This window comes from Triticum aestivum, chromosome 2A (assembly GCF_018294505.1).
Source record: "Triticum aestivum cultivar Chinese Spring chromosome 2A, IWGSC CS RefSeq v2.1, whole genome shotgun sequence".
Classification (NCBI taxonomy): domain Eukaryota; kingdom Viridiplantae; phylum Streptophyta; class Magnoliopsida; order Poales; family Poaceae; genus Triticum; species Triticum aestivum.
The window spans coordinates 761,704,469-761,713,340 of NC_057797.1; the positions used below are offsets into that span (position 1 = coordinate 761,704,469).

The following is an 8,872-nucleotide window of genomic DNA, read 5'->3' on the forward strand; positions in this document are numbered from 1 at the left end:
GTTTTGTAACGTGGTTCGTCAAGTACGTGGAGGCAAGGTGGCCATTGCACGCGGCAAAGGACGAGATCGTAAGTTTTGCTTTCTCTTGCTCAACTTGTTGATTGATTCATTCACTCATTAAAGGGTGATGCTAAAGCTTGGTACAATACCCTCGCTCCTAGTTGTGTGCGTAGTCCCCGGGATATGCTTTATTATTTCTCTGAAAAATATTTTCCTGCTCATAAGAAACAAGCTGCTTTACAGGAAATATTTAACTTTGTTCAAACTAAAGAAGAGAGTCTCCCACAAGCTTGGGGGAGGCTTTGCCAATTACTTAATGCTTTGCCCGATCATCCTTTTAAGAAAAATGAAATACTTTATATCTTCTATAATGGACTCACAGATGCTTCTAGGGACTTCCTAGAAAGTTATGTTGGTTGTGTTTTCAGGGAACGAACTGTTGGTCAAGCTGAAGAATTATTGAATAACATATTGAAAAATTATGATGATTGGACTCTTCCTGAACCACCGCCTATACCCACTCTGAAGAAGAGGGGTATATTATATCTCAGTCTGAAGATATGCAAGAGGCAAAGAAATCTATGAAGGAAAAATGTATTAAAGCTGAGGATGTTAAAATTTTACCTCCTATTGAAGAAATACATGGGCTTAATACACCACCACTACCTAAGGCGGTAGAGGTAAATTCTCTTATGAAGTTAAGTGATAATGATAATCCTCATAATATGCATCCTAGCCAATGCCTTTATGAGTTTGAAAACTACATTAGAAAACAAGATCACTTCAATGCAAATGTTATGAAACAATTGAAATACAATTTTGATATGATTGCTCGCTTGAGTGAATTTTTATTTAGAATATCAAATGATGTTAGAGGTGTTGGAAAGCATGCTTCTATGCTCCAAACTCAGTTAGAACAAGTTGCTAAATCTCAAAGAGAGTTGCTTGATGAAATGAATAATAATACACATGACTTTGCTATTAGAGTTGCAACTAGAGGAGGTAAAATGACTCAGGAACCACTTTATCCTGAGGGACACCCAAAAAGAATTGAACAAGACTCATAGAGCTAACACTAGTGCACCTAGTTCTTCTAAAAAGAAAAAGGAGGAAGAAAAATGATAGGAATATGCATGCTCCTAGTGAATCTGAAATAGAGAAACCTCCTGACAATGATAATGAAACTTCTATCTCTGATGCTGAAACTCGGTCTGGTAATGAACATTCACCTAGTGATAATGAAAAAGATAATGCTGATGTTCATGAAAATACTCAACCAAATAATAAAAAACAAGACAATGATGTTGAGATAGAACCATCAGTTGATCTTGATAACCCACAAACTAAGAATAAAAGGTATGATAAAAGAGACTTTGTTGCTAGAAAACACGGTAAAGAAAGAGAACCATGAACTATGCATTTTCCACCTAAGTCAACTAAAAAGAATGATGCCGAAGAATTTGAACGCTTTGTTGAACGCTCACGGTTGTCTTCAGGTTGATAGACATGGTTGAAGTGGTTCCTGCAGTGTAGAGTGTCATGGCCAAACTTGGAGCACACCTGACACTTAATGTACTTGCCACGAGCACGCCCCTAGCCACGGCCTTGATCGCCTTGACCGCCTTGGCCTCCAGCTTGACCTCCGTGGCTGTCGCGCCCGCCATTGTGCTGGCCATCAGAGTTGCGTGTTGCAGAGTTGGCGGAGTGCGGCTCGCCCACGGATGCCTGCTATTCCATGCGGAACTCGGCACTGACGAGGAACGCGTAAAGCTGCCAAGGCTGATCGGCTCCTCGCGAGCAGTGATGGAGGCCACCAGAGGTTCAAATTCAGAATCAAGACCGGCTAGCATGTAGCCGAGGATCTTGTCATCACCAAGAGGCTTACCAATGGACGTCATAGCATCAGCAAAGCCCTTCATCTTGTTAAAGTATTCAGTAGCGGTGAGGTCCTTCTTCTTCAGGTTCGACAGCTGAAAACGCATCTGCATGAGACCTGCCTTGTTCTACGAGGAGAACATGTCATGGAGGGCCGCAGTGCAATGAGCACCAACTGGTCTCGCTGGTACCACTGAAGGAAGAGCAGGTTGGCCTCTTCATTGGCATCAGCGTCGGCGCCGGTGGTGATGGTGATGGTGTAGGGCGGCGGCTGCACCTAGCCATCGACATAGCTGAAGAGGCCATGGGAGTGGAGCGTCGGGACAACCTGCACCTTCCAGAGGAGAAAGTTATCCCTTGTCAGACGGATTGTGATGAGATTGCCGATTGAGGAGATCGAGACAGGAGCGGAGGAGCTAGCAGCAGTGGTGAGGACGCCGGCGTTGGGAGAGGTGAGGGCACCGGTGGTGGAGTTGATGGCGGCAGGGCCTGACATGGCGGCGGCGGGGAGGGAGAGATCGATGGGAGAGGATCTTATCGCTCTGATACGAAGTCAAAAGGAATGAATTGCCGTGACTTATGCGTTAGGCCTTGCCTTCCATTTATACTCAGGCGGGATACAAGATAGATACAATTCAGTTAGGATTTATCTACAACAACCTAACTTGATCATTATCTATACAACACACGAACTGATCCTAACAACCTACGGTTAGGCTATAGACTCGTTTGACACTATGGCATGCTTCAAACTGCCGAGAAGTCCATGTCGGCATATTAATGGCCAGCTACGCAAACTTTGGTGGGACTCAACTAAGGGTGAGAGGAAGACGGCTTGGGTCTCCTGGAAGGACGAGACTTGCCTGCTCCCCCGGCGTGTGCCCATCCGTGCTCCCGCGTACGTGGCTTGATTTGATTGGAACAAAATAAGGCCCGGCCCCACCCTCTTAAAATCAGGGGGAGATGATTAGATTAGAAAGAAAAAAGGAAAAAAGACAACCGCTGGATGAAGTGGGAGTACGGATGAGAGCATGGGGAGGGAGCAGGCAAGCCGGATCCCTCCTGGGAGGTTATACGCAACCGAAATTCATGGGAGGGATGGGCTTTCGAGATATCGAACTCTTCAATCTAGCTCTTCTGGCCCGGCAAGCATGGCGACTCCTACAGGAACCTAATTCCCTCAGTGCACGTATTTTAAAATCTGTTTATTACCCTTCTTGTACCATCTTGGATGCAGAGATTGGCAGCAACCCCTCACAAGTATGGCGATCAACCATAGAAGGTCGTGACACACTGAAACTTGGATTGATCAACAGGATTGGCACAGGTGAAGCGGCGGAAATTTGGAATGACAACTAGATCCCCAGGGATTTTAAATTGCGCCCAGTTTGTGCAAAATCTCCCCACCCACCTGTGTACGTCAGTGAACTAATTGATCAGGTGAGTGGCGGAAGGAATGTTCATGCTTTGGATGAGCACTGTTTTGAGATGGACAAACAATCTATACTGAATATCCCTCTCAGTTCGAAACGACAAGAAGATTCCTGGTCGTTGCACTACGATCGCAAGGGAGTCTTCTCTGTATGTTCGGCCTACAGGCTACTCGCAGCAATAAAAAAGCAACGGAAGGTTTGGTTAGAAAAGGTTCCAGTGCACTCTAATCCTGCCCTCGAAGGAAAATCTTGGACCAAACTGTAGGGTACTGATGTTCCAACTAAAGTTAAGGTTTTCGCATGGAGATTAGCCAGAACCTCCCACCCTACTGGTGATGTCCGAGAAAACCGGAAGATCCAGCGTGTAGCATTTGTTCGGCAGCGCATGATTCTTGGAGGCACACGCTTTTCGATTGCGGAATGGCCCGATGTGCTTGGGCACTCATGGACGAGGAGCTGGTGGAGGTAATTATTTCTAGCCGGACTGAAGACCCAAGGCTATGGCTCTTCTGGTTGTTTGATACTCTCCAGCCGGATGAGTTGGTGTCGGTGTTTGTCTCTATGTGGGCTATGTGGTGGGCGCGGCGGCGCGCTATACATGATCAGCAATTCCAAAGCCCCCTTACCACTTTCATTTTTATTAACAAGTTTCTTGATGCCATTCAGACGTCCCATGCATGTGAGCTCAAGAACTCCAGGGGGTGCATATATCAGCGCAAAGGAAAGCTGCTGGCTGGCGCCGCCGCGGCGCCGCCGGCGGACAAAGCAAAACTTAATTCTGATGGTGCCATCAGCATGGATGGTCGACGCGGTGCGGTGGCAGCAATTTGGAGGGACAAAAACGGCAAGTATATGGGAGCTTCTGCAGTAGTTTACGAAGGCTTGGTAGACCCAACGAGCTTGGAGGCCCAGGCATGCAATGAAGCTCTTTCGCTCGCAGCAGATCTTCTGCAGTCGTCCATCTTCGTCACGTCTGATTGTTTGGAAGTCATCAACAACATAAAATCTCCAACTGCCTGCCATTATGCTGCTGTTCTGCGGGAAATTGATCACCGGAGGATCTCGTTTCACAAGGCAATCTTCGGGCATGAGCGTCATAAACAAAATACGGAGGCGCCCGCATCGCCTAGGGTAGGCGACTTGGGCGGCAGCCCCCAACCGCGCCGCCGCTGGGCCCCCCTTCTCCAGCTAATCCCCTCGCCGCCGCCGGAGGCCACAACCGGGCGAAGCCCGTGTCGTGGCGGCGGCGGCGGGGTCTTCCCCCCGTGGCGCGGCTCTCCTCTCCCGCGGGGCCCCGCGGCTGACGGCCCGCCTGCGGCTCGGATCCATGGCGGCGGCCATGGCTGGTGGCACGCGGCGCTACTTGGCGGCGGGCGGCGCCGGCGTGGTCAGGTGGGCCACTTCCCTGGCTATGTGGATGGCGGGAAGGTGGTGGGCTTCGGCTGCGGCGGCGGTTCCTCGCTGGATGTTGGTGGCCATGGTGATGTTCGTCCTCGACCCCGATCTACTCCGATCTGCAGCGGATCCGGCTCTTGGTGGCTTCGGTCACCGTTCTTGGGTGCTGGCCTTGCAGATCCGGTGGCTGGAAGGGTTCCGGGGGAATCTCTTGGCCGGCGTGGCGGCCACTCCGATGGCAGTGCCTTTGGGTGTTGCTTCCCTCGTTGGAGGCTTCGGAGAGGATCTCCTTCCTTCCACCCCTCCCAGGAGCTCAGGTGAAAACCTCAGACCCCCCTGTTCCAAGCGACGACGACACCACGGTGGCGTGCTCCTTCCTGAAGGCGTTGCTCGGGGGCTGCTCAAGCGGCGGTGGAAGTGGCGGCGGTTCGGTGTCGACACATGCATTCTGGCCAGCTTCATCTTGGAGGCTGCGGCGACGTAGGCGGCGCTCGTCTGGTGGAGCTACTGCCGATGGTCGAGGCATCGTTGGCAGTCTGCGCCATCAGGTTCGGGGTGCTCAGGGGGAAACCCCAGATCTGGGTCTTCCGGATCGGATGATGATGGCATTCTATCGCTTTAATTCTGGGGGCATCGTCTTGGAGCAAGTGCTGGCTGGAGGGATGGTGGAGCGGTGTTTCGTCCCAAACTTTGATGGCGACGGAGATCGATGGCATGGCGCTGTGGAGACTCGGCATCCGACGTGCGGAGATGGGCTCGCGCAGGAGGAGGTTGTTGTCTGTCGTCATGGTGACGTCGATGGCAGAGTGGCCAGACAAGGTAGAAGCCTCAATATGATCTGAAGATCTGTGGAAGATGGCGGCGACGACACACGAGTGCGTCTGACCGGATTGTGCCCCAGACCCGGTATGTGGCTCGGCTGGGGCTTCCGAATGAGTTTCGGCTTCCGGCTTTTGATGTTAGGCTTAGGTGAGTGGTTTGGGTAGTGGCCCAGCTAGCACCCCTTCATCATTTTGGATAGGAGTAGCGGCATATGTTGCCAAGATGGTGGATTCGGGCACATTGTTGTAATACTTTGTAAGGTCCTCGAGAATAATCAATAAAGTGACCGTATGCATCTCCCAGATGCAGAGGCCGGGAATCATCCTCTTTTTAAAAAAAAAAAAAAGAAATGCTCTTGCTAAAGCATCTACAACTCTAGCCACTGGGCGCCATGTTTGGCTGATTTCTGTACCTGATATTATACTTGTATTCCTGAGAACGTTACTATAATTCAATAAAGCCCTTTGGTTACTCAAAAAAATTTAAAATAAAAAATATCACTAAATTCTTTTGGACCCCGTAGCCGTTGGTACAGGGTTTGTCCATTGGGCTCCACCCCTCTATGCACGCACGGGGAGCTGTTGACGCCAACAGTCAGAGACTCGCTTGGAAAGGCTACTATACCCAAAATTATTACTTAACAACAAAGATAGTCTGTGGGAAACTTGTCCAGCCACGGCGACATGGGCACATAGTGGCGGCCGGACCACGATCGTGTTTACCTAGCAAAAGTAAACAGTCTAGAGTCGCCGTCGAGTGTTCATAATATTCGAATTTCTTAAAGAAAGAAACGTCTCTGAATCTTCCTACTGATTAACAAATTCCTCCATTGGAAGCAAACATAAAACCTGTTAATATACTACGTACTGGATAGTGGATACTAGCTGCATTCGATGGCTTAGCTGTTAACAATTCGGCTAGTCGTAATGGTAGTATCATAGCTAGTATCATGTATGCCAACTAGGCAATTTGATGAGGTGGCATAGCATTAAATGAAGAAAGAGATGATGTACTATCATATCATGATACTGTATCATAATAAATGTTATGCTACTTTGTGTCATGCGTGACAATAAATAGAGTACTATATGATACTAATATATGATACTATGCATTAAAGAGGTAGTATCATACACTAATATCATATGCATGATATTAGTATATGATACTTTCCATTACAACCAGCCGACTAAGTTCCAGAATCACTAGATAAGTTGATTGCAGCCGCGCATTGCAACTTGCCACACAATAAATAACGAAAATTAATTATACCCTCCTGGCACGACGCCTATGATGCACCATATGTCGATCCGAGTGGACCAGACATCAACAACACTACTACGAAATTACTCAAAGCTTTACACGCAACATATCACTAGTAGAAAAAGGACCTAATGTGAGACACATTAGTCCCGGTTCAATTTTGGCCCGGTACTAATGGCACCATTAGTGCCGGTTCGAACGGCTATGCATTAATGTCGGTTCGTGTTGAACCTTTAATACCGGTTCGTGTTACGAACCAGTGCTAAAGGGGTGGTGGCAGGCTGGCGTCAGGCCAGGGCCCCATGATCACCTTTAGTACCGGTTCGTGGCACAAACCGGTAATAAATGGCTAACCTTTAGTACCGATTCGTGCCATGAACCGGGACTAAACCGGTAATAGGGCAATTTTCAAATTCTACCCACCCACCCCTCCCCCCCCCCCCCTATCGCCATTTCAGTTTTGAAAAAATTAAAAGAAAATGATAAAAACTTCAGAAAATAAAATCCTTCGAAAGGTAGTTATATTACTACACCTACTAGTTATGAAAAATTGAAAACTTAAATTTGGACATGTTTGGCAAAAAATATAGGGAAAATGTAAAACGGCTATAACTTTTACATACGATGTCGGTAAAAAACGTATAATATATCAAATAATTCAATTCAAAAAATTGAAAATCGAAAAAATATTCAATTTTTTTCCCAAAATTTTAAAAAAAAATCAAAAAAAAAAACTTTAGTACCGGTTGGTAACACCAACCGGTACTAAAGATCCCCCATGCCACGGCGCGAGCTCACGCCACGTGGTGGATCTTTAGTGGCGGTTCGTGCCGAACCGGTACTAAAAGGGGGGCCTTTAGTGCCCACACTTTAGTGCCAGTTACAGAACCGGCACTAAAGTCCCTTACGAACCGGTTTTAAATCTTCGTTTTCTACTAGTGTATAAATCATCAGTTTGTTGATTATCTCTCTGCTTTCATGATTTAGATACAACTGAGGGTTTTTTTTTTGTGAGAAACAGATACAAGTGAGGTGGAGCATCAGAAACGTCACTGACTGCAAGACAAGCAAGCAACTTAGGGAGTAACGGAAAAAAGGAAAATCGACGCTGACGTTGACGAGGGCAATCGGCCGCCCGTCGGCTCTGACATGATATATATATATATATACACCCTTTATCTCCTAACAATAACACCAACACCACAGCTAGTCGTCGGATCGGCTCGATCGTCGTTTGTCCCCGCGAAAATAATCATCGCCTAATCAGGCCAAGACCCACCAAGAACAGCAGTATCGTGCAGGCCGATTCCCCTCAAAAAAAAAAGTATCGTGCAGGCCGATGGCGGCGCCAAGGATCAGAAAGCTCATCACGGCGCAGGGAGCTTTCGACTCCGTCCTCCTCCAAGGACACGACGGGCATCCCATCCCGTGGGGCGTTGTCGTGAAGAAGCTTGCCGAACTATTCCGCTTCCTCGCATCCGCGTTCCCGGCGCTCGTCACCGGGATCCGGGAGTGGGCCATGGCAATGGAGCAGCGGGCGGGCTTCGCCTTGGCCGTCGCCCTCCCTGTCGCGGCTGTGGTGGCGCTGGTCGTCCTCTGCTGCTGCTGTTGCGGGTACTTGGTGGCCGGCGGGAGGCGCCGGCCGAGAGGGCCGAATGGGGAGGAGGTCTACGGCATCGACGGGCCGGTGGTGAGGTACGGTGGCCGTGGCGGCGGTGGGTACAGAGGAGGGATCTTCAACGTGCACCACAACAAGCCGATCGTGTGCTAGACTGCTAGCTACAAATGACAATCTATCAATTACGTACAAGACAACGTCCTAAGCCCATCGTGTGCTAGCTTTTCTTCAAATTGATGTCCAATGGGCTTTTGTTGTTGATCATACATCACACATCAAATGGTTTAAAAACACAATTTGGAATTTACAAATTGTGGAGTTGTAGGAGATAGGCTCCCTATTACTGTAGAAAAGATACACACATTAGCAGCAATACTACCTCAAAATAAAATAAATGTCGTAACAAGGTTCAGAAGGAACACATGTATCTGCATGTAGTAATTTAAGAATCATTATGCATGTTCAG

At 48.2% G+C, this 8,872-nt stretch overlaps 1 pseudogene; it reads right to left on the reverse strand.

Moving 5' to 3' along the window:
• Positions 1–1,742: 1,742 nt before the first annotated feature.
• LOC123038471 (uncharacterized) lies at positions 1,743–1,880 on the reverse strand (annotated as a pseudogene).
• Between the last annotated feature and the right edge of the window lie 6,992 nt (positions 1,881–8,872).